The sequence below is a fragment of the Stegodyphus dumicola genome, chromosome 1, assembly GCF_044657685.1.
Source record: "Stegodyphus dumicola isolate Sdum_Otavi_A_Nest chromosome 1, ASM4465768v1".
Taxonomy (NCBI): domain Eukaryota; kingdom Metazoa; phylum Arthropoda; class Arachnida; order Araneae; family Eresidae; genus Stegodyphus; species Stegodyphus dumicola.
This window is the reverse complement of record NC_140768.1, coordinates 127,842,809-127,859,535: the sequence shown is the minus strand read 5'-3', so window position 1 is coordinate 127,859,535 and position 16,727 is coordinate 127,842,809. Positions and strand designations below refer to the sequence as shown.

At 32.3% G+C, this 16,727-nt stretch overlaps 1 protein-coding gene and 1 non-coding gene across 2 annotated transcripts in view; one reads left to right on the top strand and one right to left on the bottom strand.

Moving 5' to 3' along the window:
• The window catches only part of LOC118204807 (uncharacterized), a 130,834-nt gene that overhangs the window by 69,301 nt on the left and 44,806 nt on the right, over nt 1–16,727 (top strand). The gene's annotated exons all lie outside the window — the stretch shown is intronic.
• Nucleotides 15,924–16,007, bottom strand: TRNAL-UAA (transfer RNA leucine (anticodon UAA)). Its single transcript has one exon. It is a non-coding gene; the product is annotated as a tRNA-Leu (tRNA).

The following is a 16,727-nucleotide window of genomic DNA, read 5'->3' as shown; positions in this document are numbered from 1 at the left end:
GACTGATCTATATACTTTCGCGTTATTTCACGTACTATAAGAGCGCTTGATGACGAACTAAAATATATAACACTGAAAGTTAAATTAATTTGTAGAGTCATTAGGTTATTGCAAAGCAGGAGACGTGAAAAATGAGCAATGCCCTCACCAGGACTCAAACCTGACCTCTCGAATACACGCCGAGTGTGCTACCGTTACACCACGAAGGGATGCTGGAAGGAAGGAGAAAATACATTGTATACCTCCCTTTTAAAAGGCGACTGGGGATTAGGGGACCCAATCGCCAAATCCTGGTGGTGACGAATTATCGTCCACCACCTTTTAGTTCAGGCGCCACTGTAGAGCTGTAGAGTTATTAGGTTATTTTGAAGCAGGAGATGTGAAAAATGAGCAGTGCCCTCACCGGTACTCGAACTTGGACCTCTCGGATACACGCCGTGTGTGCTACCGTTACAGCAGGAAGGCATGCTGAAAGAAAAGTAAAAACACCTTATAAATTTATAAAAATTACATCATGAGACTGCCGTTATATTATAAGAATAACAAGAAAATTAAAATTTCTTACGACCTACCGGCGGTATTTAACGCCATATCTAAAGGTAGTAGGGAACCAGGTGAAAGCCTTCCTCAAATAGATCTGGCGAGACCGACACTGCTCCCGTTCTCGCGAAAACCTGACTACACTCGAAAGGTGCGGGGTTTGAAAAGAGTTAAAATGATATTTCTTTTATGCTTTTATTACTTTTGAATGTTTTAATCCTTCAAATCCATTGACAACGCATCGCTGTAATACAACTATAGTCTGTTATTTTAAATGGGCACTTCAAGGTTTTGTTGACTCTCCCTCATTCGGAGTCGTAACACATGTTGTCATCACTGCATAGTTCTTATCTTCTACACCTCATCTAAGACTATAGTTCAAATCAGCCTTCAATCAGCCTTGCACTTTGAAATGAAATGGGGGGGGAATTAGGGGATTCAACCATTTTTCATAGCTGGGCTTTACCATGGTTACGAAAGGTGCGACAAGGAAAATGACCTTGAAATGCCTATTCTAAACTAACAAGGTTTAATGGAAAAGAGCGTTCTTAAATTTCTTGAATCCCTTCAACAAGCCCGCTTTGTTACATTCTGTATCATAAAGAGGAGAATTTGTGTGTTGTGGCGAAAAAAAAAAATGAAAATGCTTCTGTTAGTATTCCGTTCTTTATTTACATGAACGGCATTTCAGAAGCACGTATTAAAAAGGTATTAAAAAGGAAATACAAATAGCGAGTAGATAGTGCTGATTTTTAATTTTAATCATTTTAATTTATGTTCTTTAGCCTTAGAAATTTAAGCGACACAACAAGATTAGTATTGTTGCGAGTTCGTGATGGTGTGAATGCACACAGGATCCATGATAGCTCGATAAAATTTATTTTCACGGAAGAAACACTTATATATAAACAGAAACAAGATATTTAACTCAATGCAAAAAACAGTTCTAGAACTCTTCACACAAAAGTATGATGGAGCACAATCTGCATTACCGCTTCAAACTACTGAGAACTTTAAACACAAGGCAATGCAAAAACCTCAGATGTATAAGCTCATACAGTGATCTCTTAGTACTCTGAACTCAGTCCTGTACTAAACTGAAAACTGATATTCCCTCCTGTCCTATATAGTTCCCCCCCCGTCCGCTGAGAAGTTTCTAGTACCTTGCTGAAAGGCCTACACAGTTATAATTACATAGGGATCGGACCAGTTACAATATACAATTAAATGTCGCCAAATGAACATCAAGTTTGGCAACTTTTGTCTATTTCTCGCCCAATTTGGAGACAAAAATTCGTCGCCAGAATCATCGCCAGCTTGGCGATAACCCGCAGTTTGGCGAGATAGTTGTTTACCTCAAGGTTAAAGGGGCTTACCCCTGTAAACCTGTTTTTCTGACTGAGCTTTCTGCATCCAGAGGCCTTTTCATGTTACATTACACAAGAGATACTAAAATTTACATATCATTTCACTAAAATTATTTACATATATAGAAAATTTGTAACAGTATTTATAATCCACTCGCTGTCATTCATTTAGTTATGAAATACGCAAAAATAGGGCTAAAACATAAAGTTCTATTAAAAAATGTGCCAAGACTAGGCTAATCTGTGTCACCTATCCGTTGGTTGGTGCTCATTATGGCTTATATAAACAAGCCCTATCCGTGTTAATGTAAGGAATGAGATTCAAAAATGACTTCAAATATATGTATTTGCGTAAATGCAGCCGAATATAAATTTTTACCAAGCTTTCGAAATCCGTTAATTTTTAAACTGCATAAAACTGAAATCGTGTACAACAAGTACCGTGTAAATCGAGGAATAGGTGTAGTATCTTCATCACCAATTGTAGATATCGGCAGTTCGGGTTTTTTTTTCCGTAGATTTATTAATTTTCAATTATGGGAAAAATTGCCCACATGCAAATATACTCGCAAACCAAGCAATTATTTTTATTGCAAAAATTCATCGCGAAGGATCTTGATCTTTTGATAAGTATAGTAAAAGTTAAACAAATTTCTAAATTTTACTGAGCGTTACTCACGTTTGCATTTTGGTAATGAAAATAACGTAAAATTGATCTCCAAATCATTAAAATCTTAAACTTTTTCCTTCAAATTCTTGGCATAAGAAAGCTAATCAGTTTACAAGAAATGTATTCGAGGGCCGTATAAAAATGCCTTTGAGGACGCATGTGGCCCGCGGGATTCCATTTTGAGACGATTGGCTTAGAGTTCTTTTTCTTCAAAAGCCATCGAAATAAAATTCAGCATTTTTAACTAATGCTCTTAATTCGACGAGGAATTTCGGTCATAAAATTTCTGCAGAAAAGAAACATTTCAATTTCTTGTTTTTCTTTCATAAATACATCATGTTATGTACTGCGAACATAACTTAAAAAGTTCCCGAGAGAAAGTAACTCGTAAAAAACTTTTACTGCTCTATTAGACTGTTTTATGCTCGTAAATTGATGCCAAATGCGATTTTAAGCACAGCAATTTGACGACGTAAGCAGCTGTTTTAGAGAAAAAAAATAAACTTTTCTGATTGAGTTCGAACTGGATATCAATCAAATTTTTTTTCACAGTTTCTTGCTTGATTTAGTCTTCAACCACGAGAAAATTTTCCGGTAAGCAAGTTCGAGTGCAAATTGCGTTTGACTTCTCAGTTTTTTTTTTTTTTTTTTTTTTCCTTTTTATATAAAAAGTGTGCTTTTATATATTTTACTTTTTATATAAACTGTCATGAAATATATGTTTCATGACAGTTTATTTCTTCCTAACCTATTCATTTAAGAATTTCAATTATGGAATCTTCGAGACTTTTAACAATATTGAGGTATAAATAGAAACAAGATAGTTTATTGATATTCAACCAATTCAAAGAACACTTTTTTTAACAGTTTTATTAGGTTTATAAGGTATACCTCCCGCCTTCTTAGCATGCCTTCGTGGTGTAGTGGTCAGCACACTCGGCGCGTATTCGAGAGGTCCGTGGTTCGAGTCCCCTCGAGGGCATTGTTCATTTTTCACATCTCTTTCTTCCAAAATACCTAATGTCTCTACAGTGGCGCCCTAACTAAAAGGCTGGTGGATGATGATTCTCCACCACCAGGATTTGGCGACTGGGTGCCCTAATCCCCAGTCCCCCTTTTGATTTTCTGTCTCCTAATCCCCCGAGGCGACATTCTTCAAATACATATTTGTTATTATCATATAATATTAAATACTTTTTAAATACTTCGAAGTGTTTATTGTTTTGATTTCGATTATTTGGTGCCCGGGCAAAACAGCAAGTACTGCCATTTAAGAGAAATATTTTTGCCGAGCCTTGGGTGCAAGCGATCCAGTGAAATAAATCCGCAGCTACGTCTTTACTAATTAAGTATTTTCTTTATTAAAGAGGTACAGGCTTCTGCAAGAAGTAATATTTTTCGATGAAATAGCATCATATTTTTTTTTTTTTTTTTTTTTTTTTTTTAGTTTTTGCTGTTTGAACAGCTTATTTGAAATGTAACATTTTACGTTCTATGCCTTTAACTTCTGAGAGACTAATTCTTAAACCAGTTGGAATGCCGGAATTGCTTAGTTTAAAACTGTTTGAGGTGCTGAACTGAAATGAAATGTGTATGAAATTAGGTAGTAAGTTTTTAAGCTTATAAATTTTATAAATTTGATTTTTAAAAAAATTTTCCCGGTTCGACTCGCGGCGAGAGCATTGCTCATTTTTCGTATTCCCTGCTTCAAACATTCTGATGACTCTTCACATTTTTTAAACTTTAATAGCTTTATTAAAATAATATTATGATAGTTTTATTAAATACAGTACTCGAAGAGTAATAAACCATACAGTAAGATTAATTTATTAAAATGGGAATTATTATTGTTCGAGCATTATATGATAACATGAAGTCTTCAAAATGCATTTTATTCTTATTATTATTGAATTCTTCGCAAGTATCCTCATTTAACGATCAAACCAATCATCGCGAAATTTTGATCCTTATAACATTGGGTGGATTGAAAATTAACCTTACAAATGATACATATCCGAAATTTCTAGAATTATCGAATGCTCGTCTTTCTGAAAAAACAAATCTTTCGATTTTTCTTAGTTATCACTCTGTCGCTAATGGTAGATTTTAAATCAAAACATTTTCATCAAAAGATTTAATCAATTTAAAGAAAGAAAAGGAGTTTAAAGAAAGAAAGAAAATTCAGATTTTACCGTCACAACAAGAAGAATTGTCAAAGTTTTTTATGAGCACCCAGGTTACTAATCTGCTCTTCGACTCACTCCTCCTTACACAATTTTTTTTAAGCCGTTCACTTTTCAAACTGTTGCCACCAAATATTAGAGCCCTGTATTATATTTAAAGAAATTAAATAATGAAGAATCTGCATAAATATATATATGTTTCTCGCATTGTGATAAAACAACGGTACTCAACAAATTTTGAATAACTTACGTTTCCACTCGAATATGGGCATCTGGGAACCCAGATAGGGAATTCGGAATTTGTTTTATTATCTATTTCATGCTTTGTAAAACTTTAACGAATTTTTGACTAACAAACTCAACGATTTCAAAGCGAGCAATGCAATACTATACGGGAAAAAAAATTACCTTCAGCGCGCGAGACTGTGAATCAGAAATTCTAAAAAAATGCTCATTGTAAAATTATTTTGAGGTGTTGCTGTTGAATTGAATTTTATGGTTTAAGTGCGAAGAACATCATATTTAATAAATAGAGGTAACACGCAAAAGGTTAAAAAAACGCCCCTTTGGGCGCAATGTAAAAACCTTTCAGATTTTTTTTTTTTTTTTTTTTTTTTTTTTTTTTTTTTGTCCTTTTTAGCTTCAGCTTTATTGTTTAGCATCGCTTTCTTCGAACTTACAATGCATAAAATTCAACAGCAAAATCACAAAAGATTTATAAAAACAGCATGCATGTAAAATATTTATAAAAACATATATAAAACAGCCTATCTTTAGAATTCTCGATAGAATATTTGTGGTTGCCATACACTTTTTTTTAATTCGGTATGTTATTTTTTTTAAACTGGCCGCCTAAAAGAGTTATCATAAAAAAGGGAAATGTATATAATGATTTTAATGAGTCCAGTTAGTATCATTTCATAAAAATATTTAATACTTCTAACTAGACATCTCATTTAAATGCATTTTTATTTAAATCAATAAGATTAGAAAGTAGAAAAAATATTTTTAAGAACTTGGTTTATTTCTTTTCAGTCACTTGGTTCGCTATTTGATTTGTAAGCTGTTCATATAAAAATTGCGTAGGAACATTAGCAAAATTTAGCCAAATTCATTAGTGAGTTACGTTAGCAAAGTTCTAAGTGGTTCAAGTTTTCATCAGGTTATGTCGTTCATGGTAATACCTATGATAAGCTATTTTGCATTATCAGAATGACCTAAGCCATGAGAAAAAGAAAAGAATATGTAATTTATTTTTCCAATTATTTGTATACTTTAAAGGAACCGCTTCGTGTTCATAATTTTCCGCTTTATGATTGTAGCAGTTCATTTGGGTAATCTTTATCTGTAGTGAATAATGAATAGTGAATTTGAATACTGAATAATGTTTGAAATGTTTTGAAAGTGTAGGCAATACTTAACTGACATCTGCTGAAAGAAAAAAACAGCAAACGTTCTCTCTATTATTATCCTCTCTTCCTCCCTCCCCCCCCCTCAAATCTTTCGAAGGAAACGAATGTCTTCTATTTAAACGACAGTTTGAACTAAAATGAAAAAAAAAAAAAATGTTTCCCAAGCGATTTTGTTGGGTTGACGACCTGCGAAAATAATTTCAAATCACGTTCATGGTTATGATTAAGCACCGCTGCCGCTCATTTTATGTAAATAAAGCAAAGGCTGAAAAGGAAATAGTAATAATAAGATCAAATAAAAATGTATATCGTTTTACACCTTTAACCCATTTAATGCTTATCATGATATATGTGAAACGGTGTACTTACTTGGCTTTTTTCAGCTCTGATACTCGGCCGGAAGTATAAAAAGAATAACATCGAAAAAAATATTTTATTTTTTCCGCCTGATTCAGAAAATTCGCTGATCCGTGTTGCATCCGGTTGCAGTTAATTTATGTCGGCATTTAACAGCTAAAATCGAATATGCTTTCCCACAATAGAATCAGTTGATCAAATAAAAGTAGTTTAGCAGAATCGTCTGCACGGTTGTTGGAATTGTAATAAAGCAGAACAAATATCAAAGGTACCAGGTCATAGAGGAAAGGTACGATGAATAATAAATGAAAATCGTTTATTAGTGGAGTTAGGTGAAACCTAATATAATTACATTTATTTCAAAGGAATTTTTTTTAAGTAAAATAGAAAAAACTACTTTTAATTTTAATGATGATGTATAAATTAATAGTATTTATGTTATAGAAATTTGTGTTTAACGAGTCTTTTATGAAAACCTAAGTTAGAAAAAAAGGTACTTCTTTTTGCTTTTTTTTTTTTTTTTTTTTTTTTTTTTTGTGAGGACTTATACAGAAGATGTTTACCAGTTAAGTAAAGAATTTGTTATATAGTAAATATACGAATTTTTCTTCCTATAATTAAAAAAAGGTGTTTTTACTTCAAAAAAATAAGTAAAAAAAAATAATAATAATAATAAATCTGAGAGCTTTTAGATTTTATATTACGCCCAAAGGGGCGCTTTTTTAACGTTTTGTGCTTTACTTTTATTTATTAAGTATCATATTCTTCGCGCTTAAACTATAAAATTCAGATCGAAAGAAGTATCAAAAAACAGTTTAAAAACAGCATACCTTTAGAACGTATTTATAAATGCTTTTTTTTCCTCACGGCAGAGGGTTACCATTGTTTGCTTTGAAATCGTTGAGTTTCTAATCAGAAATTCGTTATAACGTTTTACAAAATTTGAAATAGATAATAAAATAAATTCCACATTTGGGCTTCCGTATGCCCACACTGGAGGGGAGGACTACGTCATTCAGAATATATTTCTCTAGGTACGTTGTGTTTCCACAGAGCGAGATACATACATACATTCATGCAGATTCTTCGTTATTTAATTTCTTTAAATATAACAGAGGGCTCTAATATTTGGTGGCAACAATTTGAAAAGTGAAACGCCGTTTAAAGTGAACCAACGCAAAATGCCGAAACGAGAGAGGGGGAACTGAAAACTCTCAAATTTTATATTACGCCCAAAAGGCCTTTTTTTTTTTAAGCGTTTTATGTGTTACCTTTATATATTAAACACCATGTTTTTCGCACTTAAACCATAAAATTAAATTCAACAGCAATATCACAAAATATTTAAAGCAGCAAAACAGCCTATCTGTAGAATTTCCGTTACAGAATTTCGCGCGCTGGAGATAAAAATCTTTTTTTCCGTACAGTTTTGCTGTTGCTCGCTTCGAGTTTTGCTATTGCTCGTTGAGTTTGTTAATCAAAAATTCGTTAAAGTTTTACAAAATGTGAAATAGATAACAAAAAAAAAAAAAAAAAAAATTCCAAATTCCCTATCTGGGCTCCCAGATGCCCATATTCGGGTGGAAACGTGCGTTATTCAAAATTTGATGGCTCTAGGTACCGTTGTTTTATCACAATGCGAGAAACATGCATACATTTATGCAGATTCTTCATTATTTAACTTCTTTAAATATAATGGAGGGTTCTAATATTTGGTGACAACAGTTTGAAAAGTGAACCGACATTTATAGTGAATCAACGCAAAATGCCAAAACGAAATTAATAGCTCTTCTAGGCTTAAAAAAAATTGTGTGAGGAGGAGTGAGTCGAAGGCTTCCAACTGCCCATGTTAGGTATGAGGACCAGGTTATTCAAAATTTGATGGTTCTAGTTACCGTTGTTTTTTTCACAATGCGGGAAACATTCACGCATTTATGAAGTTTTTCATTATTTCGTTTCCTTAAGTATAATACATGGATAATATTTCGTGACAACAGTTTGAAAAGTGAATCAAAGCGTAAAGTGAAACGACGCAAAATACCGTTTTGAGACTAATAGCCCTTTGGGTCTAACGCCCCTTTGGGCGTTTTATAAGAATCTATTTTTCTATCCGTTTTGCGATGTCGAAATTTCAATCAAAGAAAGATTTGATTGTAATCTCTGAATATACTAAACGTGAATCTTAAAACCTAGCTGTACATATTGGTAAGTGACAGACAGAATCACGCCGCAGTCTGAAATACGCAAAATTCAACTTTTAATCATATGCTTTTCAGGAAAGGTCTAAACATTTTAAACCTGACATGGATACATCTTCTTGTGGCAAATATTATCGTTCCTTGTATTAGGACTATTAACAGGCTTTCCTGATTTTCGTTTCATTGAACTTTTCTATTAAGCCAAAATCATTTTAGGCTGGAGTTTGTCTAATTTCGTATAGAAGTTTTCATAAAATAAAACACATTGCACAGTGAAAAACATAACGAAAAGCTGCTTTTGGTAATCGAAGTTTAATTATGGAAAATCATCGCTATCTGCCAAATTTTGTTCAAATTTTGATTGGGAACATCCTGGGGGGTGATAACTGTAAATTTTTAGCCAAAAAGCATGAAAAGATATATTATTTATTTTGGTTGTTTTAAGTAATTGTTCTTATCCTTCACATCATACTGTTAAATAATCTATGTATTTGAAATAGAATAAAAATATAAACGACACGTTTCGTTTATATATAACCTGCAAGTTGACGAAACGCGGAAGCAGATTTTAGAAAAATAATTAAATGCAATACAGTACAGTAGAACTCCAATTATCCGAATCAATTGGGACCGGACCCTATTCGGATAATTGGATTTTTTCCGAAGAAATTGCTACGTTCACTTTAATTAATTCCTGTATGTTAAAAATGGGAGAAAAAATACTATTTTTGAAGAAAAAGAGGTTTTAATTAAAATGAAAAGGAAAAACTTTTGCGTGCATGTTATATAGGGTACTATTCAGTACTTACAAGTGCTGAAAGTTATTGCTTGCTGAATATCTCTGTCAAAGTAAGTTGTTTGACAAGCACTGTACCGTGACCTTCGAGAGGGAGAAGGTCACGACTGTACCAGCACTTAAAATTTCTTAGCCAGCCGTTACTTGCTTCACAGGATGAACAATCAAACTTCTGAGCTAAGACCTTAGTTTTTCACGAAGAATCGGACCCGAAATTGGGTTTCCTAAAGGACTTTGTTGCAAAAACCACTTGAAAAAAAAACATTTTCTAAATTTTTTGTTTGTTACTGCATTGATGTTCTTGAACTTCGAACTTCGTTTTCAAGCAAAGTACGACGAAGTTTAAAAGTGTAGGTTTACTCCTTTTAATGTTTGAAATTGTTTGATTGTCCAACATTACGTTTCCTTCTTAATTTTTTTCTTAAATTCTGAAAGCGATTCGGATAGTCAGAGTTCGGATAATTGGAGTTGTACTGTAGCTGTTTAAGATCTGTAAAAACAAAAGGAAACATTTTTACTTCGTACATTTTTCGTCATTAAAGAAGACGGATGTTGAACCATAATAGGGCGGTATACCTCCAAATTTTGCGAAAAATCTAATGAAAATGACGGCATATAATTTTATACGTCAGGGTTTAGTGATAAATGCGTTTAAATCATTCATCAGTCTAATTTATGACGAATATACAATATTAAAATATCATAAAAAAATCTAATCAAATACATCCAAACTCAAGTCAGGGAATGTTCTTTTCACACTGTTGCCACTTATCATTTATCTAAATCAAATGCGCTTTTTTTTTTTTTTTTTCTCTTTTTGTGTTGCCATTCAGTGGTAGAAAAAAGTGTTCATTCAGACTGTAACAAATGATTTCCTTTAAAAAGTTATTCTAGTTTATGTTAACCGATTTCTTATTCTAGGGTAATGTAATTATAACATGCTAAAAAATGAATGTGAAATACAAAGCGACTAAAAACGACTTAAGGGGACTCATACACCTTAAAACCCATATGATCTTCGAATATGTGACTGCTGCAAGAATTAGGATAATTTATTTATTTTAAAAGCAATTACTTCCAAATTTTTACAGCTGACAGTATAATATAGCTACTTTCTGAAATAGTAATCAGAAAGTTTGTGTTACCACAAATATTTTTATAATTTAATCCGCTTTTTGACAAAACGTTTCGTCAAGTTTCCACCTTGCGCCCACAGTTTAAAACATTCTGTTGCGTAATGTAATTCCATATTTAATATATAGCTTTCTTAACATTTGGAAACTACTGTGAACCTAAAATTCTAAGAATTGCATGTTAAATTTTTATTTTATTTGGAGTTGAGTTTATAAAATGTATTTTATTAAAAAAATCTGTAATGTTTTCGTGCATTAATTTTTTTAATATCAAAATATTCATCAAATTTTTGGTTCAGTTCGAAAATATTATCCATATAAAGAATTCCATCAAATTTCAAGTATGTACCATTAGCCATTTTTTAATATCATGCGCGCAAGGTGAAAACATGACGAAAACTTTTATCACAAAACATATTAAATTACAAAAATATTTGTGGCAACACACTTTCTGATTACTAGTTTCTAAAGCAGCTATATTATGTAGTCAGCTGTAAAACGTTGGAAGTAATTGCTTTTAATATAAATAAATTATCCCAATTCTTGCAACAGTCACATATTCGAAGATCATAAGAGGTTTAAGGTGTATGAGCCCCTTAAACAACTTTCAAAGTAGGTCAAGAATGCCAAAACAGACTAAATTTGCCCACGAACCTAGAGCAACAAGTGCCATCCAAATGTATTAAAGAGGAATTTTTCATTGTATTCATTCATTGAATTTTCTATTTTATTTTTTAATTTTTAATTTTTATTTATTTATTTATTTATTTTTAAATTAAAAATTTAAAAATAAAATAGAAAATACAATGAAATATCTATCTTCAATAGGCAAAAATTTATGTGAGCACTAAAGTAATTAATGTCAAAACTTATTTTTGAAGCTGCAATTCATCTAAAACATTTATTATCAAATTATCTTAAAAACAAACCCTTGCAATAATACTGATATAGTAAAAAAAAAAGGAAAAAGAAGAGGAAGAAGATACAGATTCATAAAATAAACTTTATCTTAAGGAACTATTATGAACTGTTAGCCTACTATTATTATACCTATTATAACTTCTATAATTATATCTAATAGATATGATATCAATCAAAATAGCGATATACTATTTATACTGTTATATTATGTGTTATATTATACTATGTATTTTTTTTTAATATTAACTTTAAAAATAAACCGAAGTGTAGTGGGACTATACCTACATTACTTATAGTAAACATTGGGTGTCCCACTACATTTCCACCTGAACCTGTATTAAAGAGGAAGAATAAGAAATAAAAGAATAAATTTGAGATATATTTATTAAACAAAGTGTTTAGAGTTTCAACGAAAGTACGGGAATGATTTCATCTTGTTGCGTTCTACGGGTTCATGGATTTGGAGTGATGGATGACAACACTTGATGAAGAATCAGAACACAATTTATTCGTCAGTATTATACAGGAGAGATCCAAAACACATTTACAGCCGTCAAAAAAACTACGATAAACACCCCGAAACTATCAGTAACACGGCTTTCGTGCTATCGGGCTGTAACGGTGAAGACAGCTTCACGGCAAAGCACTAAAGTACAGCTCGACACTACTGCTGAACTCAACATAGCCTCCTACTCTACAATAGTACAGGCAATGTATATACAACTTTTGACCTGCCTTCGAAAATATTCTCTAGGAAACCGCTATAGAATGCGTTCTAGAATGTTCTCGCTCCGTCTGTGGTATATCCCCAATTTTGTTGTCAAATGTCGCCAAATGACTGGTTTCGCTCCATATCTGGCAACCCTGGCTTTCCCTGCCACTCTCAGGGAATCAAACACCGCTTTGCAGGGAAGCTATCTTACCACAGCTGGGTATTTCGTAACAATATAATCTGTTGTAAAAAAGTCCGAATACTCATTGATGGAGCACGCGTCTGCTTGCGACCCGAACAGGATACGATTATATGTCGCTGTGCGTGATTCCATTCGCTACCCCATGAAACCAAATGCATTTCAGCTATTTTAGTATTATTGTATGTTTTCAAATTTGTAACGTCTTAGTTTCTTTACGTTTCATTAGTATTTTCTTCGACAGATCACGTTATGAATTTCACTAAAAAACTTCACTTTCTTAAAATTCCATTATGCAAGTTGTTTAGAAGACCACGTAACAATATTATCCCAAGTTACGTTACATTTGTTATTGCTTTCCTTCGTTCATTTCTTTCCGTATAAAATAGTTTCTTTCCTCCAAATGCTGAATTGTTTTCCTTCCTTTTGAAATAGAGAGACGTATGTCTCACTGTTTTCGAGTTTTTTTCCCGAAATCCAAGCCAAAATAAGACTGCTTTTCACTCTAATTCTTAAAGCTAGAGTCTCTTTAGCATTAAGTAAAGTCAAAAACGTTGTACCTTCTTTTTGTGTACCCTGGAAACAGACTTTTGTCAGACAAATGTGGACAAATTTTACCAAAACATTGTCATGAGATTTTTAGTCAACATATACGCGTTGTCAGCTAAACGTACTGTCGGTTAAATGAGCTGTTGGTTAAATGTCCCTGTAGGCTAAATGTGCCGAGGCGAAATGTCCTGTCTGCTAAATGTGTCTGTTGGTTAAGTGTCCGTGCTGGCTGAATGTCCGTGTTGTCTAAATGTCTTGCTGACTAACTATTTGTGTCGTCTAAATATCAGCGACCCTGACCTAGCTTTTAAGTTCGAAAAAAACCTTTTCACTAACTATATTTAAGTCATTATGCAAATTATTTAAAAAGAAAAAAAATTGCAATGTATAGCTGTATGTTATTAATAAATTAAATCAAGATTTAAATTATTAAGAAATGCGTTTACTGCTTGGAAGTTGCTGAATTAAGTAAATTTTAAATATATATTAAACAGCTTATGTTTTGCCGCGCTGAGAACTGGTTATGCGCATAACTGCATGGAAAAGCTAACTGGAAAACCCTACTTTTCGCTTCAGTAATAACAGTTACAGAATATATATAGAAAGTAGCGGTTCAAAAATTTTACAAAGAATCTGTTAAGGGCTTTAGGTGGTAAGGTAACAAGAATTAGTGAAGTATTTATAAAAATTCCGGAATAGTTTTGAAGATTTAATAAAGAACCTTCTTTTCAATTGCAGAAAGTACTCTTTTAGGAGATTATATAAGAATTGTACTGTTGTTTCTTTACTTTGAATCCATTAGTTATAAAACCGCACGCATTTTACAGAAATTTAACTTTCGTGCCATTTTTCTTCTTTCAACAAAATTAGTAGTTCCACATTTAAAGACCCCATTCCGGATATGAAGCCCTACATTACTTATAGTAAACATTGGATTTATAAAGAATTCCTTGCCAGTGGGATTTAATGTGGTTTAACTTAGTTAACATCGGTTTAGTTTGACATAGGTTTTACATATCTTACGACATTGGTCTTACATTGTCTTACACTGGGCGACATTGGTCGACATTGGTATTACATTGGACATTAGTCTTACATTATTTCGACATTAGTCTTACATTATTTCGATATTAGTCTTACATCGTTTGAACATTAGTCTGACGTTGGTTGACTTAATTAAGTTTATATTGTTTAGTTTTACGATAGTATTCAGTTTGACATTAGTCAAGCTAAGAGAGACTTCAAATTTCGCGCTGAGGAACATGAGGCATATGTTAAGAAAAACGAAACGAATAAATCCCTGTTCCCCAAAACTGTTGATCAAAAATCACATTTTCCATTTTTCTTCAGCCAAAATTATTTAAAAAAATCATTTTCCATTGACGAATTAGATTTCCTAGAGCGTTTCACTTTCCTGAAAATTCAGTTCTAGTTAACGATCTCAGTTCCAATCCGTCTTTACCCTCAGCTTTTACGGAAATTATTTCATAGTTGTTTTAATTTTTCGTCAATAGATAGCGCCAGTAGCTTTACTTCCTCTCCTTGTTTTCGTCCGAACACGGGTTGCTTTTTAGTCATTTGCTCTTCTGCAGCTGAAGAAGGTTTTGCCTTAGCTTTCGTAACTTTTTTTTTAATGGCAAGCACTAACCAATTAACAATTTAATGAATATTACGCTGATTCTTGTTTCCTTACACAGTTATCGTGTTATTTTAACTCAGAGCGAATATCCTTAATCATATCTTCTATGGAGTTACTAATTTAATTACTGTTTCAACGATTTCTGAGTGTATATAACTATTAACAAGACGGTGAGTATACATGTGTGAAAACCAGTTATAGAGAAATTCCAACAAAATTATTTATGAAAAATACGTCTAAGGCAGAAGGAGTTTTCTCAAAATATGGTTCAGCTATGTGAACTTTGAGCATCATAATAATTATATTTTTTCTCTACACCCATATTAACGGAACAGAAAGAAAAAAAAATTAGTATTCTAATTGCTATCGAATCCGGCGATTAACGCAATCAATGAAATATTTAAAAGCCCAACATAAAATCTACAACTAAAATTACCTTTTTCTTGTATTTAAAATTTTCTATATCTTATTCTGTTGTAGTGGTTAGTGACCCTGACTGCCGTAGCGATCGGCCCGGATTCGAATTGCGGAGAAGGTGTGGTTGTAACTATCCGTCCACTCATAGGAGGCAACGGTTATAGACCGCTCGGCCACCTATTAGGAGCTTCTATAATGAAATGGCTACCACTTCCTGCTCTTGTTATAGCGCAAGGCTTATTAAATAAAAAAGAAAGGCTAGCCATTAAAAAAAAACATAAACTATAAAGAGGCCAGCCATTAAAAAAAAGTATTATTATTTAAATAATGGTTTATATATTTTTATATATTGTATATATATATATATATATGGACCCTGTGTATTATATATTTTAAATCTGTATATTATGTACTTTTATGCACTGTATTTTTATAAAACATGAAATATTATTATTTAGCATATTATATTTATTATTTAGATTAATTAATGTGTCAATAGAAAAGGCAATAAAAAGCTAAATTTTTGCGATTTCCCCCCCCCGTAAAAAAGATATAGTAATTGGCTCCGTGAATTTTTATTATATAATTTATTAACTTTTAAATATTTTATTCTTGATTTTTAATTAAAAAAAATAATAATAATATATAAATCCGTTTTTCCTTCCTACTTATAATGAGGAATTTCATGACGAGTAGAATGAATGTTAATTAAAAAAAAAAAAAAAAGTTATACTAGTATACTTATCAAAGCGATATATATAATCTTATTTATATCAGTGGCAACTTGTGTATGGTACATAGAACTACCCAGAATTTAAAGAACAATCCTTTGCCATGAGTGGGGTTTGAACCCACGCTCTCTTTCGAGAACCAGAGCTTAAATCTGGCGCCTTAGACCGCTCGGCCATCCTGACTTCATGCACATCGCTCATTCCAGTGAACAGATGCAGAATCGTAAACATTAGCATTGCCAACAAAAATTTGTAATATTTTTCAGATACAAAGCGAATAAATACAAAGGTCACGATTATAATCTGGAATTGTTGTCGTGTCATTCAAACCAGAATATTTCAAATGTATGTTTTTTAAAAAAAGTTTTTAAAGTTTTTTTTAAAAAAAAAGAAAGGCGTGGAGAGAAAGCCAGAACTGAATTTTTAATTAGTTCTAACTTATACTGGTACACTGCGAGGGGGGGAAGACATCTCTGTATCTCCCGTTCTACTGCGCCGATTCAAGAAATTCAACTTGTGTTTTTCATCTCTCGAAAGCGCGACTTAGGATATGTATTAGATTTGTATATAGTATAGGTATTTTAACACAAAATCGTACTTTTTCGGAAATTACATGCTAATTTTTTCCCCATATTTCGATTCTACGACTCAAATAACGCCAAACTGCCAAGTTTTGTAAAAATCGCACGAGTAGAAAAAAATAGCTCTCAAAATTTTAGCTCCTCAGTGTTAATTGAGTTTGGTATATATTTATAAATATCTCTTTTTTTTATTAAATTTATTTGATATTTCGAAATTTACGTTCATTCCAAATAACATTCGCCCTTTTTTATGGTTTATTTTTAAAATTTGTATTTTAAAATAATTTTTATAAATGTTTCGAAAATTATTTTGAATTATAAC